The 20042-nt window shown below is 33.4% G+C and overlaps 1 pseudogene; it reads right to left on the bottom strand.

The window, feature by feature from the left end:
* Positions 1 to 3035: 3035 nt before the first annotated feature.
* Positions 3036 to 19824, bottom strand: LOC133183318 (dynactin subunit 3-like; annotated as a pseudogene).
* Positions 19825 to 20042: the final 218 nt, after the last annotated feature.

The raw sequence follows: 20042 nt of genomic DNA, 5'->3' as shown, positions 1-20042 counted from the left end.
GATACTTCTGTATTAATATGACTAATAATGGCTTAACTGTTTTTGAATAGAAAATTTTTGAAATATTTCTCACATATTCCTATGTAAAACTTTGGCCCCCTGTTTTGTCTGTGCCCAACCCCCAGGGGTCATGATTTGAACAAACTTGAATCTACACTACCTGAAGATACTTCTATAATTATATGACTAATCCTGGCTTTGCTGTTCTTGAGAAGAAGATTTTTAAATACGTTTTCTATATATTCCTATGTAAAACTTTGAACCCCTCTTTTGCTCCTGCCCTACCCCCGGGGGTTATGATATGAACAAACTTGAGTCTAGAGTATGTAAAGAGGCCTTCGCATAGGGTTCATCTTTTCTTGCCCAGTGTTTCTTGAAATGAATTCTTATATATCTCCCCTTGAAAGAGGGCGTGACACTTCCTGTGAACAAATTTAAATCCCCTTCATCCAAGGATGCTTTGTGGCAAGTTTGGTTGAAATTGGCACAGTGGTTCTTGAGAAGAAATTGAAAATGTGAAAATTCTACAGATGACCGACGGTTGCTGGACACTTCGATCAGAAAAACTCACTTGAGCCTTTGGCTCAGATGAGCTAAAAATGCTGGGGCATACTGAGTAGTAGGTTTTAAGTAAACACTAGAGGCCACCAACACTTTTAACAATTCAATAACGCTAAACATTCTATCATTTAAATGAAGGTAAGAATTTTGGAGAAAAACATACCATCCTACAAATAATCCTACTTCAATTAAGTATGTGCTCTGTTCCGTAGATAAAGAGAGGAATACTGGATCAGAAAACTGTGTACTGCATTCGCATACAGTTTTAATGACTATATCAAAATTTATTGGGAATCTTTCGAGCCCACAAAAAAAACATTGTGAATGTGGGGGGCATAGTCATGGACACCATTATGGTAATATAAACGATGTCATTGTCTTATCTGTCAACAGAAGAGGTACCTTTGCTCATCATGAAATTTCACTTAGTTTATCTGCCAAATACCCAGGAACTGGAAATTTTTTTAAAAAGAATTAATGCATTTTCACTAAATAATCAATAGAGTTCCATCTTAACACCAGGACATTAAGACCCATGAATTTCACAATTTTGTAAGAGGCACCCTTGCTCATCATAACTATGCACCTAGTTTATTAGCTAAATACATAGCAGTAAAGAACACAAATTTCAAAGAATTAATGCAATTTTACTATATAATCCATAGAGCTCCACCCTAACACCAGAGAACCAATCCCAGGTGCCTTCAAGTTCAAAAATTTAAGAAAAGGGCACTCTCTGCACTTAGTATATCTGCTAAATATTGCTCATCATTACTGTGCACTTAGTATGTCTGCTGAATACCAAGGTGCAGGGAAGAAGATTTTCAAAGAAATAATGCATTTTCACTAATCAGTACTGCCCCCCCCCCCCCCCACCTTAATGGTACAATCCTTGACCCAAGGACCATGAATTTCACAATTTGGAAGAGACACCCTTTCTGATCATACATGTAACCATACACTTAAGTTGTCTGCTTAATATACAGAGGGATAAAACGTTTCTTAAATAATTTATGCATTTTTAATATATGATTAATAGAGTCCTGCCCTAACACCTGAACCACTGACCCATGGGCCATGAAATTCATAATTCTGGAAAAGGAACCCTGGCTCATCATAACCATGCACTTAAGATTTCTGTGCTTAAAACCAAGTAGCAAAGATTTTTCAGAGAAAAAAATGCATTTTCACTATGTAATCAATACAATTACAAACTAACAGGTCCACCTCCTTTTTGAGTACTGCAAGTTGTTTTAATTCTACGGTGTTAAAATTTCATGATTTCTCAAAAAGTACCAATCGCGATGGTTTTAATTTCATGCTGCGAGAAATTAATTTAAATTTCGTATAAGCATTTAAACGTTTTTAAAAACTAATGATAGCATTCACAATGGATTTCATTTCGCAGAAAAACGATGAACTGCGAACATAGTGAAATTAAAACCATCGGGATTATTTGCCAATCTTCAGTATTTTGATCCACTTGGTCAAGTGTTCTGGTTTTGGCCAGGGCTCTATTAATTTGTATTCTACTGAGAGAAGTTATTCTCCTTTGCTTTTCACCTATGATAATTAATTACTGTAAATGATGTAACTGAAATGTTGATAGAAAAAGAGAATTATGCAATAATTTTTAACTGTATAATACAAAAAAGCATCAAAACTATGCACTTACTTTGTTTAATACCCAGGTGCAGAGAAGAATTTAAAAGAAATAATTCACTTTCACTATATGATCTATATAGCCCCACCTAGCACCAGAACCCTGACCCTGGGGCCATGAATTTCACAATTTTGGTAGAGGGCTCAATGTTTATTACAATCATGCCATCAATCTGACAGCTTGAAGTCAAGGAGTAGAGAAGATTTTTAAAGATTGCATTAATTTTGATAGATTTAGCCCCATCCCTCAGGCCTGGGGGGATTTAATTCACATATTTTGTTCCCTTTCACCCATAGTTGCTAGATGCCAAATTGGTTGAAATTCATTTGGTTCAGCAGTTTCAGAGAAAAAAGCTGAAAACATTCAAATGTTAATGCACAAGGAACAACAAAAACATACAGAAATAGGTCACCTGAGACAGAGTGACTCAGTTTGGGTTAGAAGGCAGCTGGTTCAAGTGTTAGACACTGGAATACTAATTTCCTTGCTAATATTAGAACTTTAGATGCATGAACATGTAATTATCTTATATAAAATGTATACTTTTTACATTCACTCCACGAGCCATAATACCAAAACATATCTTCACATACATGTATGTGTACATGTAAAATAAGGTCCAGCCTTGTTTTTTCAAAGTCAATAGGATTCAGGAAAAACCTTGCGATATCGAACATTTCAGATACTGAGATTAAAATATGTATTTAAAAAAAAAAAAGAAAAAAAGAAAAAAAAAAAGCTGTTGGGACTTCAACATACCCATCCATGTTCAACTGCAAATTCCCTCCAAAATCAGACAATGAATAACATCACTGGTTCTCAATTTTATAATAACTTTATAATAATCTTATATTGTACAGATAGTTTTATTAAATATTGCACTAACACCATTTTTCTATGATATTTTAGTTTTTGGTCTTTGTTTTCTTGGCCTCTATATTAGTCAGTATTTCATCCCATTGGACAAACTGCCTGGATACCAAGGTAATCTACTTGTTGTCAAGGAGACAATTCTATTATACTTCAGAGATTGTTGGTACTCTATTCATTCATTCATTGGGGGGGGGGGGGGGGAGAGAGAGTTTATACAACAATCAAAGAACAGTGAGTACTGATAGAGGGTGGGATGAATGAATAAAATGTTATGAGAATCTGTAAAATGATATGGGAATAATGAAAGTTTATTGCAATTTTTCACAATACATGTATTCGATAAGCAAACTTATTTTATTTGCGTCTTTATGATGGGCACATATATTAATTGAAGTTGTTAAACAATTCATTATATAAAATTTTCTACATAAGGTGAACTGTTTATTTTAAAATAAGGTTTGAAGAATTATAGAATGTGCTGAAATGTCAGAAACAAAAGTTCGATCGTTTCAAGGTTTTTTGGCTACATGTACAATTGTGGTGTGCAATCATAATTGCAAATTTAAAACAAAAACATATTTGAGGATTCCAAAGCATGGGTAGGCAGACAGAAATTATATATTCAAGTAGTGGATTATAATATCTTCATATTAATTTTTTTATAAATCCTAGTAATGTGTCAAAACCAGTTTACCCTCATTTTTAAATTAAGGGAAGCAAAGGTCCTAATATATTCATGTAAAGACCATACATACTTGGGTAGTAAAGTTACAACAAATGGAGAAACAGAGACTGATATCAAAGAGAGACTTTCCAAAGCAAGAGCAGCATTTAACACCTGCAAGCTGTTTGGAGATCAAGTCAGTACATCACTAGGATAAAACTAAAATTATACTTTTGCAGTGGCTTGCAATCCCAATGGCTTTTAAAAGAAAAATGGGCAGCGTGCAGTCACATAGTCTTACTTTATTTATTATTCTAGATTTCTTACAGGAACTTTGTTTCTACCATTGTTTTATGGGTAGGTGTTAAATAATATTCTTGTGTAAAGCAAAAGTTACTGTCAGTTACTGCTGGTATTGCTTTAATAAAACACTATCATTAATCAGTGAAGTCATTAAATCAAAGGTGTAATATCTACAGAAACAAACAAGAGGCCCATGGGTCACATCGCTCACCTGAGCACATTGGCTAGGCAAAAGCACAAATCAGTTCAGTATTGAAAAGATTACCCCGGGGGGGGGGGGGGTTACTTGAGAAGATTTTAAAAAAATTTTCCCATATATTCCTTTGTAAAAATTTGATCCCCCATTGTGGTTCCTCCCTATCCCAGGGGTCATCATTTGAACTTGAATCTACACTGCCTGAGGATGCTTCCATATCAATATGACTCAACATAGCTTTCCTGTTCTTGAAAAGAAATATTTTTTCTATATGTTCTTATGTAAAACTTTCGATCCCCCAATGGGCCCCACCCATCCCCTGGGGGTCATCATTTGAACAAAATTTTATCTACACTACCTGAGGATGCTTCCATATCAAAATGACTAATCATGGTTTGCAGTTCTTCAGAAGAAGATATTTTCCTATATATTTCTATTTAAGACTTTGTGGCCCCATCCTACCCACGGGGGTCATGATTTGAACAAAATAGAATCTACACTACCTGAGGATGCTTCCACATAAATATGATCAATCAGGGCTTTGCTGTTCCTGAGAAGAAGATTTTTAAAATTTTTCCTATACATTTCTATGTAAAACTTTGATCCTCCATTGTGGCCCCATCCTACCCCCGGGGGCACATGATCTGAATAAATTTGAATCTACCCTACCTGAGGATGCTTCCATATAAATATGAACAATCTGGGCTTTGCTATTCTTGAGAAGAAGATTTTTCCTATATATTTCTACGTAAAACTTTGATCCTCCATTGTGGCCCCGCCCTAACCCCGGGGGTCATTGAATCTGCACTACCTGAGGATGCTTCCATATAAATATGACTCATCATGGCTTTGCTGTGCTTGAGAAGAAGATTTTTGAAGATTTTTCCTATATATTTCTATGTAAAACTTTGATCCTCCATTGTGCCCCCCCCCTACCCCTGGGGGTCATGATTTGAACAAAATAGAATCTACACTACCTGAGTATGCTTCCATATGAATATGACTCATTGTGGCTTTGCTGCTCTTGAGAAGAAGATTTTTAAAGATTTTTATGCCCCCGGCTCGAAAGATCCCGGGGGTATATTGTTTTTGTCCTGTCTGTCTGTTTATCTGTTTGTCTGTTTGTCCGTTTGTCTGTTGTCAACTTTAACCTTGCCCATAACTTTTGATTGGTTGGAGCTATGACTTTCATATTTCACATGTGTATTCCTTGTGACAAGACCTTTCTTTGGGTACCATCATATTTGACCTTTTGACCTTGACCTTGGAGTTTGACCCACTTTTGCAAAATTTTATGAGACTTTAACCTTGGCCATAACTTCTAAACAGTTGGTGCTTGGGGTTTCAAACTTCGCATGTGTATTCTTTGTGACAAGGCCTTCCTTTGGATACCAACCACTTTGACCTTTTGACCTTGACCTTGGAATTTGACCTACTTTTGAAAAACTTTAACCTTGGCCATAACTTTTGAACAGTTGGTGCTTAGGGTTTCAAACTTCACATGTGTATTCCTTGTGACAAGACCTTCCTCTGGATATCAACCACTTTGACCCTTTGACCTTGACCTAGGAGTTTGACCTACTTTTGAAAAACTTTAACCTTGGCCATAACTTTTGAATGGTTGGAGCTAGGGCTTTCATACTTCACATATGTAATCCTTGCGACGAGACCTTCCTTTGGTTACCAACCACCACTTTGACCTTTTGACCTTGACCTAGGAATTTGACCTACTTTTGAAAAACTTTAACCTTGGCCATAACTTTTGAATGGTTGATGCTAGGGCTTTCATACTTCACATATGTAATCCTTGTGACAAGACCTTCCTTTGGATACCAACCACTTTGACCCTTTGACCTTGACCTAGGAGTTTGACCTACTTTTGAAAAACTTTAACCTTGGCCATAACTTTTGAATGGTTGGTGCTAGGGCTTTCATACTTCACATATGTAATCCTTGTGACAAGATCTTCCTTTGGATACCAACCACTTTGACCTTGACCTTGACGTTTGACTTTTATTTAAAAAACTTTAACCTTCGCCATAACTTTTGAACAGTTGTATCTAGGTCTTTCAAATTTCACAGGTGTATTCCTTGAAACAAGACCTTTCTTTGGGTATCAACATTTTTTATCTTTTGGCCTGGATTTTGACTTGCATTTGAAGAAACTTTAACCTTCGCCATAAGCTGCCATACGGGGGCATCAGTGTTTCACAAACACATCTTGTTCCTATATATTTCTATGTAAAACTTTGATCCTCCATTGTGCCCCCCCCTACCCCTGGGGGTCATGATTTGAACAAACTTGAATCTACACTACCTAAGGATGCTTCCATATAAATATGACTCATCATGACTTTGCTGTTCCTGAGAAGAAGATTTTTAAAGATTTTTCCTATATATTTCTATGTAAAACTTTGATCCTCCATTGTGGCCATGCCCTACCCCCGGGGGTCATGGATTGAACAAATTTGAATCTACACCACCTGAGGATGCTTCCATATAAATATGACTTATCATGACTTTGCTGTTCTTGAGAATGAGATTTTTAAGGATTTTTCTTATATATTTCTATGTAAAACTTTGATCCTCCATTGTTGCCCCGCCCTACCCCCGGGGGTCATGGTTTGAGCAAACTTGAATCTATGCTACCCGAGGATGCTTCCATATAAATATGACTCATCATGGCTTTGCTGTTCTTGAGAAGAAGATTTTTAAAGATTTTTCCTATATATTTCTATGTAAAACTTTGATCCTCTATTGTGGCCCCGCCCTACCCCCGGGTCATGATTTGAACAAACATAAATGTACACTACCTGAAGACGCTTCCACATGAGTTTCATCTTTCCTGGCCCTATGGTTCTTGAGAAGAAGATTTTTAAATGATGCATTTATTTTATTCACTAATTCTTAATTATCTCCCCTTGAAAGAGGGCGTGGCCCTTCATTTGAACAAACTTGAATCCCCTTCACCCAAGGATACTTTGTGGCAAGTTTGGTTGAAATTGGCCCAGTGGTTCTGGAGAAGAAGATGAAAATGTGAAAAGTTTACGACAACGACAAATTTTGATAAGAAAAGCTCACTTAAGCCTTTGGCTCAGGTGAGCTAAAAACAAATCAAAAAGGACGATGATATATTTTTTATCATTGAAAACTGTAAATAACACCGCACTACATTTGCAAAAGCTTAAATCCAACAGTAGTGTCCAACTTCATGGTGGCGGAAGATAGTTTTTTTTAATGCCAAACATGTGCCGAGGGGGTACACATATACATGCGATTCATAAAAACATGTACATGGGGACAGTTTTCCAGGGGCTCATTAATTACACTTCATATGCCCATGGCTCACAAATTATGTCAACAAATTACATGTAATCTGCCTAGTAGAGTGCACATGTACCAAAAATGCACCTGGGGACTCCCCAAATTTTGGCTTGTTTTTCCAAGATTTGGGCCTCAGTCGCACCCATACAACCCACCCCCAGGCCCGAGCGAGCAGGATAAAACACCCAGTAGTCTGTAAATTAATGCATGCCCTAATGAAAATTCACCAATTGATATGGGGCCATTCACCTTCCCTCTGAGATACACACCTTCTTCTAAGGCCTACTGCTTTTCAGCTGAATTTCCTCTGCAACTGACCATGTGTCTTAGTTTTGCATTTACAACTCTGTATACGATAAGCGTCATAGTGACACCTACATGTTGCACATCATTTTTTTCAGCAAGCACTCTGCTACACTGCAAATGTGTCCCATAATTATTCTAATCATTTTTCTACATAAAATATCACATCAAACAGGGGATATCTCAGTTTTTTAAGAAATTTGACCGGGTCTTTAGTACGAAACTATCCCCTGCCACCCATGATGTAATGCATGTCTAGTCAATTCGTACACAAATTAATTCGTACACAAGGAGTCAATTAGTATACAAAGCACCCAGAAGTCAATTTGTACACAAGGTTTTCCTGTATACAAAGTGAGGAGTCAATTTGCTTTTTCTTACAAAATTCCATACAAAATGAGAAGTCTATTTTCTATTTTGACTGGATTAACTCATAAAGATGTATAAGATTTTGAATATTTTTGTACATGTCTTTAAAATGGAATCCTGTTTAGTAGAAACTGATAATCAGTTACAAAATTACCTTTATCTAATGTATTATGATGTAATCTGATAGAAATATCCAGAGTAATGGAAATTCATGATTTATGTAATAATTTATAAATTTTTGTTAATGTACATTCTATTTTTCTTCGAAACTGTCAAAAGTAGATATATAAAAAAAAATCATAATGCAAAACATAACGTATTTTTTCATTATTTTGTCTCCGCAAAAAATCATCGCTAGGGTCCTGTGAGGATTTACTGTTGTTTATTCATAACCCAGAATGGCAGCATAAGACTGTGGCTATAGATAGCCACCGTCAAAAAAATATCATTACTGTATATTATCATAAAACTGAGATTAACTAATATATCTCTGACCTGTGAGGTCATTTGTCTAAACTTTACATAGGACAAACAGGATGACTGTCAGATGGACCAAAATGTCTCCTGTTCTTTGATCTAAGAATACTGTACATTCCTTATTGAACTTGAGTACCTAATATCACAAAATGACTCACAAATGTCAAATTACGAGAACAGGAATTTGTGAATGGACTGTTGATTTTTAACATTGTATTTCAGCAATATAAAGATTAAAGCAACTATCTTTACTGTGCGAGTGGTGCTTTATGTGAAAGTGCACACTATAATATATTCAGGATTCTACAGTAAGAATTAAATCTAACATTTATCTGAAGGATACAATATTGTTATATGTTGCCAGCAACTTTCTTGCTTCTTCAGTAAGCTCTGAAGTTTGGTCCTGAAATCAAATTACAAACAAATCAGTCCAATGATACATCTTTGTACCTGTAAATTTTCAATCGTTTCCCATAATTCATCTTTTAAAAATTGTGTGCGTTCATTGTCAAATATCTCTGAGTTACACTTTTAAAAATCATATGCGTTCATTGTCAAATATCTCTGAGTTACACTTTTAAAAATCATATGCGTTCATTGTCAAATATCTCTGAGTTACACTTTTAAAAATCGTATGCGTTCATTGTCAAATATCTCTGAGTTACACTTTTAAAAATCATATGCGTTCATTGTCATATATCTCTGAGTTACACACAGGTGGGTACTTTGAAATCCTACCTGCTGTTTTATCTGAATATGACTCAAGGCCTCAAACTTTTCTGTAAACTTTGGAGTAGCTGTAAAATAAATCATTTACATATAATGTACCCTGTAGATTTTGAATACTTTGATAAATTGTGCTGATTGTGTGTATAATATGATCATGATTTAAGGCCATATTTAACAGTCAAGGTTACTGGAACTAGCAAGTTACATGTATATTCATTTGACTAACTTCTTGAATCCATAAATGAAAATAACTTGATACTTTGCTAAATTCATTCTTTCTTTGGCAATATATTGTTGTCTCAATTTAAGGACATACGCAACGTACCTTACCTACTGATAATTTTTCAAGATATTCTTAATTTAAGATTATGGTGCCATCAGATGTTCGTAGACAGGGGTTTTGAAAAGGTATCAATTAATGAAAATTCTTGTATAATTCAAAGAAAAATATATAAAAATTACTAAACATATATTCTAGATGTTTTGTTTATCCAGACTTATTCTAGAAGAAGTGTACAACAGCATATATAGACATTAAATGTAGCACTCGATTCCTTTAAGTATGGGAACTCTTCAACTCCAGGGAAAAAGAAAATAAAGTTCAAACTACGTTGCGTATGTCCTTAAGGTTCACATTTCAAATTAAAAATTTCAATCATTGTTGCTGTTGAGCTCAAACTTTTGTCCTTTATTCTTTAAAATCTAAAACAGACTAAATTCTTTACAAAATCATTATATATACATGTATATGTATTTAGTTAATGCTTTAAAAATTTTGTATTTTTTACAGTTTTATACAGGATTGTATGAAAAATAAAAATACAAGGGAAAATAAGCAGGAGTAATCTCTGTAAACTTTCTAATCTCACTCTACATTTAAGGTGTTCACTGTCCAACGTTGACTTTAATTCTTCCATCATTTCCAAATGTTTGGCTTGGCCCCTCAAAAATTCTTCCTCTGTCAAATCAAAGAAAATCTTTTTTATTAAACATCAAACAACATTAATAGTGAACAACTAATAATATATATATATATATATATATATATATATATATATATATATATATATATATATATATATATATATATATATATATATATATATATATATATATATATATATATATATATATATATATATTAGGGATGGCAATCGAATACAGAATTGCTAATCGGTTAACCGCAAGACGTTCCGACCGATTAACCGGTTAACCGTATCAATATACGCATTTTCTTGATGTACATACTTTTTTCCTAAGTAGCTCTATTCATATATACAAGAAGACTGATAAAATCTAGATGTTAAATCATTTTATTTGTCTTGATTCTTGATTTTAAAAAAAACCCACATGCTTCTCTATTTTATTTTAGTTTCAATGTAGACTAGAAAAAAATTAAGAAAACCACGAATTATGACTGAGAAATAATTGCTATTTTCCCAAAGCAGATTTCACATACGTTCATTCAGCACTGACACCATACTAAGTCTGAAATACATAACTTAATTAATTTACAAAGTTTGTGTAGTAATTTATTCGATAGATAACTGCAAAAAACATACAAATTTGCAGTTAATTAACTAATTAACACTTCAAACACAAAGTGACCAATTACAATACAATCTCAATCCGGAGAACTATAATTACATCCAAGTCAGCTTGGATATGTGAAAACGCTGAATTTCTAACGATTATAGACATTTTTTTTTTCCAAAAAAAAGAAAGAATTTTAAGAAAATTAGGTTCAAATTTTTATAAATTTTATTTTTTCCGACAAACTGATTACAGATTTTCTAACCGATTGCCATCGTTCCGACCAAGTAATCAGTTAACCGGTTACAAATTGCCACCCCTAATATATATATATATATATATATATATATATATATATATATATATATATATATATATATATATATATATATATATATATATATATTATTGAATCAAAAAAAGGAGGTCCATGAGCCTTTACAGTCACTTAAGTGTCACTCACTTTGCAAGTTTTCTTCTCAGTTAAGATTTTCTTTTTATAAACTTATCAACTCCTTTTTAAAACTTGAGAGCCCCTTGGTCCAAATTGCAATGAATTACAAATCTGAACTGAAAGTAAGGGAAGATATTTCCCAAAGTATATTTTTATGGATAAAATTAATTAGAACATAAGGAATTGACAGCACCCCTCCCCCTTCCCTCTTTTCCCTGACTTGTCTTTGCATTATAATTTGACAGTTTCTTGTCCTGTAATCTTGAGAAAAGAAAAAGATTTTAAAATGTACTTCCATCTTTCTTTTAAAAAAATTAACTAATTTTGTGACACTATCCCTCTCCTAAGGACCATGATTTAACATTTTTTACTTATTTTAAGCATGCTTCCATTTTGGACGATAGTCCTTGATGGGGAAATATTTTTGTAATACATTTCAGAGTACCGGTAAAAAAAATTTAAATTCTCTTTGTGATCTCATTTTGCCCCAAAGTCAATGATTAGAATAAACTTGAATCTACAGTACATCCAGATACAAGAAAATATTTACAAACATACAAACAAATATTATTTGTAGTTTGAAAATCTTGAGAAGATGAATTGAAAATTTTCTTCCCCCAATTTTTGTTTTCTTTGTAAGTCTCAAGTCCTTTTGTAGCCTCACCCCCTTCTCTAGGAGGACACAGTTTAACCAGTTTGATTCTATACCATATCTCCTTCCCCAGGGGCCACAGTTTAACCAGTTTGAGTACCACATTCCCTGCCCCTGGGGCCACAGTTGAACTAAACTGATTCTATGCCAAATCCCTAGCCCCAGGGGTCACAGTTTAACAAGTTTGGTTCTATACTACCATCACCTGCCCCACAGGCCACAGTTACTGCAGACACCCCCGACCCCCACTCTAGATCCACGCATGGGGGAAATCCTACTGTAGAGCCAGTTTTCTGGGAAGAAAAGTTTTAGAGGGGAAAGCCTACTCTACAAGACCATTATTTTGTAATAAGAAGGGGACTAGCCCTACATTATGATTTGAATAACTTATTAGTAAATCTCCATTACTAAACAATCATGACATGTGAAAGTTATAAATAAGTGACTCAGGGGACTGGAAAAAATAGAAGTAGAACAAATTTCCTACTTGAAATCTACAACTTAACAATACAGTATATACAATGTTCATATTGAGAGTAACACATGTATGAGCCATTCCCTGCTATAGATTTATGATATACAGTATGTAGTTATTGGGAGTAATACATGTATGAGCCATTCCCTGCTATAAATTTACGATATACAGTATGTAGTTATTGGGAGTAACACATGTATGAGCCATTCCCTGCTATAGATTTATGATATACAGTATGTAGTTATTGGGAGTAACACATGTATGAGTCATTACCTGCTATATATAGATTTATGATATACAGTAAGTAGTTATTGGGAGTAACACATGTATGAGCCATTCCCTGCTATAGATTTATATGATATACAGTATGTAGTTATTGGGAGTAACACATGTATGAGCCATTCCCTGCTATAGATTTATGATATACAGTATGTAGTTATTAGGAGTAACACATGTACCGGTATATGCAATTACCTTATGATATACAGTATGAAGCTATTGAGAGTAACACATATGTCATTACCGGTACTTGCTATAGATTTATGATATACAGTATGTAGTTATTGGGAGTAATTGGGAGCACTGATTACCTGCTATGATAACTTCTTCCTTAGCTTCATCACTCATTGTCATTTCATCAGTATAGGCTGGGTCTAAATACTTCTGTACTTCCTTGGCTGGAAACATTAAAATGAAAATATTGTACAAATGTAGCCCTTTCATGAGGTCAATCCATAGATATATTGACTTGACATCTATATATGGAAAGATCTCATGAAAGGGCTACATCTATTATTTCATTTTTACAAAAGGCCACATTCGTTACAATTTTTTTTAAATGAAGATTGTCTGGATGTAATAAAAAAGTATATTATTAGAAAGTACAAGTAAACCCTATTACCGGGTATTTGCTGATTAACCACATTATCTGGAAAATTTATATGCTTTGAATAAAATATGCCAGCAAATCATGTCATTAATTACCTTCATCTTACCAAAGCGTCCCTTGTCCATCACTTGAAAGTACAGGTCAACCCGAGTTTTTTAATGTTTATATTTAGAAAGACCCCTTCAATCCTCATTTCTTTACTTTGACACATGATATCAAAATCAATCAATGATTGTATGAAAATAATATGTCCTTCTACCTGTTAAGTTCATGATAAGTTTTGAAGAAACAGGGAAGGAAAATTATATTGTAAACACCCATTGAACTGAATCATCAATCAGGTCATAATTAAATAAAGCCTAGAATATTAGTTTGAATATTGAGCTTGTTATTTATTCTTTTTATGTTTCAGAGTAATTTACAGAACATCCTGTACTGTCATTTAATATGTAAATAAGGTACACTTGTATGGAAAAGGTAATCAATACATGATCAGTAAAACTAGTCTAATCTGGACACCACTGGTTCCAAAGAAATTGGCCAGATTAGGCAAATTCCAGATTAGGCAAAATTCTGGATTAGACAACATCTTAAACAATTGAATTTACTGAAAGGGACTTTAAGTTTCCATCGTATTAGACAAGATATCAGAATATACAACATCCCAATTAGTCAAGTTTCCAGGGGTTGAAATATACGGTAGCCAGACGCCCGGGGCTAGTCATTTTAAGACTTGGGCTAGATAATTTAAATGTAATGATAGTCCCTCGAACTAGCAGAACAAAAAAATTTCTCGATTGTCAGTTTACCATAGCTTTTTTATGTAGGCAGCTAAGGCTAGTTTCTTTTGACTGAGAACTAAGTTTATTTGTTCCTGTCACTAAAGCGTTTGACACTTAAATTTGTTATGTTTTCATTTTGCATGAAAATTGTAGGGCTAGTTAGTTTGATATTGTTCCTGTCACTAAAGCGTTTGACACTTAAATTTGTTATGTTTCATTTTGCATGAAAATTGTAGGGCTAGTTAGTTTGATATTTGGGCTAGTAAATTTTAACTGATCAGTTGCCCCTGGGCTAGTGGATTTTCCAGAAAAATTTCAACCCCTGGTTTCACTGTATTTCTTATCTAATAGACATAAGGTTCATCTATATTACATATAAGCAAATAAAACTGTACTATTATAATAAATAATCAAATTACAGTGTACTGATTTTCTTACATTTTCCGTAAATCTCAGATATCCTCTTCTTATTTTTGGTTGCAGTAAAAATCTTTTCTTGAATGTTGGCAAGTTTTTCTATGCACTGAAACCATTAAAAGCTATAAACAGTAAGTATGGACTAGACAGAAATCTATCAAATAATTACATATTTAGTCCAATGTGTATTGCTGTCATCATTGCTGAAATCCTTCGCTTTTGTGAGTTTTGTGAGAACATTTTTAATTTTACAGAAGAGCTGTGCTGTTTGGGGCCTTTCATTGTGAAGAATCTATAATACATATAAAATGTAAATTTATGATGGCATGACTTGACGCTGGCTATAGTTTTGATGTCTCTATGCCATCTAATATGTCTAACTTTAAATTTATTGAAATTAAACAACTGTAATCGGATGTTTTAGATAAGATTTACAGCTTATTGATAATATCAAGATTTTTTTTTCATCTTTAATCTAAATCATAGATATGAATTTATCATGAAAACAGAGAAAGAGTCATGCTATTTCATAAAAGTCTGTATAGAAGTGTTGCACAAATGCAAAGATTCAAGTTGTGAAAATTATGCCATCTGACAGGAGGCATGGTTAGAGACTAAATTAAATAAAAGAACTTTATCAAATGCCTTGAAAAAGAAACATTTTCAAACATGAATGGTTTTTTTCCCTTTAAATCAGTACACTGCATCATCCTGAGTTGACAGCTTCTTGGATTATGTTTTCTAGAATTCCACCATCTGTTTATCATACTTCTACTTTGTATGCCCTTGAGTTGGCAAGTATCTATTTTAAGTGAATCAGTCACCATTTCTGTGTCTTTGTCTGTTTGTAATTTTAACTTCACTCAACATTAAGTCAAAACTTCTGATGCATGTCAAGTAAACAACATGGAAACTTCACATTTAGCACAAACATAATTTAGAGACAGAGGTTATATTGACTGGGTCAAGGTCATCTGTGTTAGAAATGTATATTAAATTCTTTTCTAGTCCATATCTTGGTAAAAGACAACTAGAAACATACTCTTGGCCACAACAGTAGTGTCATGACCATGTATGAACAGTCATTAGACGAAAGTCATTGTTAATTTGTCCCTATTTCAATTGGGCCTTGCTGGGGACATTCATTTTTCATAATTATCTTGTTTTGCAAAAATGAAAATAAATATAGTTACTAACTGATATTGTCAAGTGCAATAACTAATATGACTTTATTCTATTTAATGACTGTTTTTACAGATTCCTATCAAAGATTAGACATATAACAACAATCAGCCCTAAATCCAAATACATGTACAATTCAACTTTCATACAAGGAATTTCTGGGAGCAACTGTATAAGGGCCCATATTGCCTAGGTCTGCTAGCAATTCAGTGTTTTCTAGAGACAAAAAAAAAAATAATAATAATGAAACACAAAACAAAACAAAACAAAAAAACTAATATTAAGGATTACCTTGACAGAAAAAAAAGAAAAGAAACCCATATTTGTTGAATAGTCTCCAAAGCAAAAGAAGTGAATTATTCTGATTTATTCATTATGGAAAATCCTTGTAACTAAAGTCCCTACAGACAAGTTTTATTGTACATATAAATGGGATTTCTAATATAGATAAAGTACCATTGCAATATTGGTCAAAAGTGAATAAATAAATAATATATAAAATCTTCAATACCCCACCCGGTTATGTGAAAAAGTGATACACTAAGTATATGAACTTTGCAAGTGCATATATGTACAATATATATTATCTCAAAAACACAGAAAATCAAACACATAACTGTGAGTATATATAGTAGTATAAATGTATCTAGCAGATAAACATCGTAACTACCTCATCTGCCCTCTTTTTGTCCTGCACAGATCAAAAGAAAAAAAGTACATATACAACAATATGTTCATCATGCACACACTACAGTAAAGGTACAATATAACATCAACACTCAACAGTGATACAAGTCACACAACTTACTATAGGGGGAGATAATTCTAATCTAAGTGACATATATACTGTGAACAATTCAGAGAGTATGGCAGCTAGTAAATATGAAACAATGAGAAAATGTGTAGAATATTATTTTATTTATCAAGATATATTATGGTTTGAAGGTACATACAAGCTCAAAAAGGTTTACTATGATTATCATTAATATGGTGTTTATTTATAATCAGGGTTTGGAATTAGCTGCAAGTCCAAGGCAAGTAAAAAATGTGTCGGACTAATAAACTTCATAAAGCACTAGTCCAAATTTGACTATATTTGTTGAATTGGTTTTGATATATTTAGTAAGATTTGGTTAGATTATTCTAACTTGTCATCATGGTCATTCAATGGCACTACTGACATAAAAACAGGTTGCGCACAGCCCATCAAACGGTCATTTACTTCTGTTTGGTGGTCAGTCTCCCATATCAGAGATGAAATATACTGACCAAATGGTAGTCTTTTCTATTCGAATCCAAAAAAGCAAAGGTGCATTTGCATAGGCATCAGGGAATTTTAGTAAACATATTCCTTGCATAGTTCGATCAATTTTCCGGGTGAAATTTCTGCTTAACTTTGTAAAAAAGATACCTATAGTTGTTCGTAACAGCAGAACTTCTTGCTCAATCAATCAAAAAAAAAAAAATGATTGTGTCTATAGTTGGATAAAAATTCTATTTTGTCCAGTGGTTTAACTCTTTTGAAGTTAACTTTCAATCGCTCTTTGGATCTTCGTCAATATCTATTTTCATAAAAGCCTGTTAAACACGAGCTCCTAATAATTTACTGGTATGGTGGGCACTTACTGCTATAAAATTTAATTTTGTACACTTGAATGTAATATTTGTTGTTATTTTTTTCTTTTAGGATAAGTTGCAAATTCCATGTGACCTTTTCTTAATATGCATATTAATGATGAATTTAATATATTTAATAAATGATTTTAAATAAAAGATTTACAAATTCAGTGACAGTTGCAATTCTTGTTTTTATTCAAAGTGCATCGTTTTAAAACAATAATTATATCATAATCTCACTGTATATCTCACTGTATATCCTACTCTTATAAAAAGTATAATGCCATTGCGTACAAAATGAAAGGAAATAAAAGCAAAAACTTATTTTTCTTTTTATTTCCTAATTTAAAATTAACACTTATGTGCCTCTGTAGTTAAATCCGACTTTAAACCATGTTAAAGAAAGAACATCATTCATCGAATTTATTGGTTTGCATTATTTGATTGGTTGCCCAGAAGATTGAAATAGAAAGTAAGCAACACAATTTACAAGTGCAACGTCGTTGGGGAAGAAGGGGATTTTTCTTTTTAAGTAAAAATGGAGAAATATTGCACTGGTTAATGTACTAGAAAATCTTGTCAAATATTTGAACAACTCTTTGCAAAAAATTCCACGATGAATTACGGATTTTTTCATTAAGAACACCAATAAATACCTATATTATATTCCACATGGGTTAAAATTATGCGCCATTTCATGCCAATCCATGGAATTAACGACTTTACTCTTCCAAATAGTCAGTAAATACCATCTCTAATATGGGAGATTGATGGGAGTTCAAAGACCCTTTTTTGGGCTGTGCCCAACCTGATAAATGTTTTGGTACTTCATTCAGGTCAAGCACAATACCCCGATAAAGGTATATAGCTTGATAAAACTATACATGTATAGCTTTATCAAGGTATTACAAATACCTTGATCAAGGTATTTTATGTAATGAAATTACCAAAAAAAATCTTAAAAAATTAAATTTAAAAGTCGAATTATGAGTTGTGGTCAGTGTGTTCACTCGAACCTGAAAAGTACTCAGGTATCAAAAAGACAGCATAAAAGAACGTCTCCTCACACGACATGCTTTTATACTGATTTCTTTGTGTTTGAGTAGTTTACATGCATGAGTGAATTTACTGACAACAACTCAGAACTCGACTATCAGTATTTATTTTTTTAGGATTTTTTTCTCTGTCTGTATCTGTATCTGTAAATTGTAGAATCCAGTTATGGCTTTTTACAACAGTAGAGAGAGCGCCGGATGTTATTGCAGGCGTCGATGTTCCTGTAGGGCAGTCTTAAATTCCTGTAGTTTTTGCACGCACGATTGAGTCCGGTAGGTGATTCCAGTGTATGCACGTGTCCACAAAAAAATGAGGGTTAATATTGTGGTGTTCTGCTGGTGGGTATGACTAAGCCTTTGCTGTTGTTACACACATGTTTCTGGACTATATTTGTTGTATGGTGGTCCCTGAAATGTCCTGGTTTAATTTGGTGTTTGGGTTTGGCCTTTGTTATGAATGAGTGAGGAGGCAATGATGGCACCAACCCCTCAACCACTTTGTACATGAGTGTAAGTCTCAGGCTTGTTCTTCTTTCCTTAAGGGTGTCAATGTCGAGGCTCTTTCTCATGATGTTATTGCTCCCGGGTTCCTGTTGCTGTATTCCTTTTTAAAAAATCTTATGGCTCTGTTTTGTATCTTTTCTAATTTTATCAATATCCCCTTTGAGGTATGGATTCCAGATAGTAGCTCCATATTCCATGATGGATCTAAAAAGGGATATACATGTATATGCGGTTTTTCTGCATTGCTCTGGGACATTTCGGAGATTCTGTCTTAAGAAGCCTAAGGTGGTGTTTGCTTTCTTACTGATATTATTTCTTTTTTGTATTTTTCATTACATAAAATACCTTGATCAAGGTATTTGTAAAACCTTAATAAAGCTATATGCATTTGTAGCTTTATCAAGGTATATACCTTTACCAGGGTATTGTGCTGGACCTGTCATTATCATAATTATGATTATATAAAACTAATACCACCACATTATTCGTAATAATATCAGGTCCAACAAAATCTCTTGATTTAGCTATACAAAATTAAATAAGGCAAAGCTTAATTAAGCTATTTTAATTGGTTGCTTGCAATTTTATTTCAATATTATTTTATCTTAAAAAATGTCAAAATTATAAATAAATCAAATAATAATTGCATACAGTCAAATGCCACAATGCATCAAAGTTACTTTAAAGCTCCCCAAGTTGAGACGTACCTTGGGATAAAATGCATCTTTCTCTGAGCTTCCAAACACCTTATTTCAATTATATCTAATCTGTTCTCTAGTGCATCTAATTCATGGTCAGCCATGTTGAATTGAAAGGGCTAATATCTGTAAATAGTCATAAAAGACTTCACAAAAGTATTTAAAAAAAACGTAAAACTCTACTTTGAAAACACATATTTTTCACAATCCCAGTAGTGTTTTCTACCTAAATTAATTATTCATAAGTACTGAAAGGTAAAAAAAAAAAGGAAATAAAAAACCAAACCCAATGATAATATCTAAAAATCTTAGCCTTCCGAAT

Source organism: Saccostrea echinata, unplaced genomic scaffold (assembly GCF_033153115.1).
Source record: "Saccostrea echinata isolate AGI-Se365-2 ecotype Australia unplaced genomic scaffold, CSIRO_AGI_Sech_v1 ptg000009l, whole genome shotgun sequence".
NCBI classification, from domain to species: Eukaryota; Metazoa; Mollusca; class Bivalvia; order Ostreida; family Ostreidae; genus Saccostrea; species Saccostrea echinata.
This window is presented reverse-complemented; position numbering and strand designations above follow the sequence as displayed.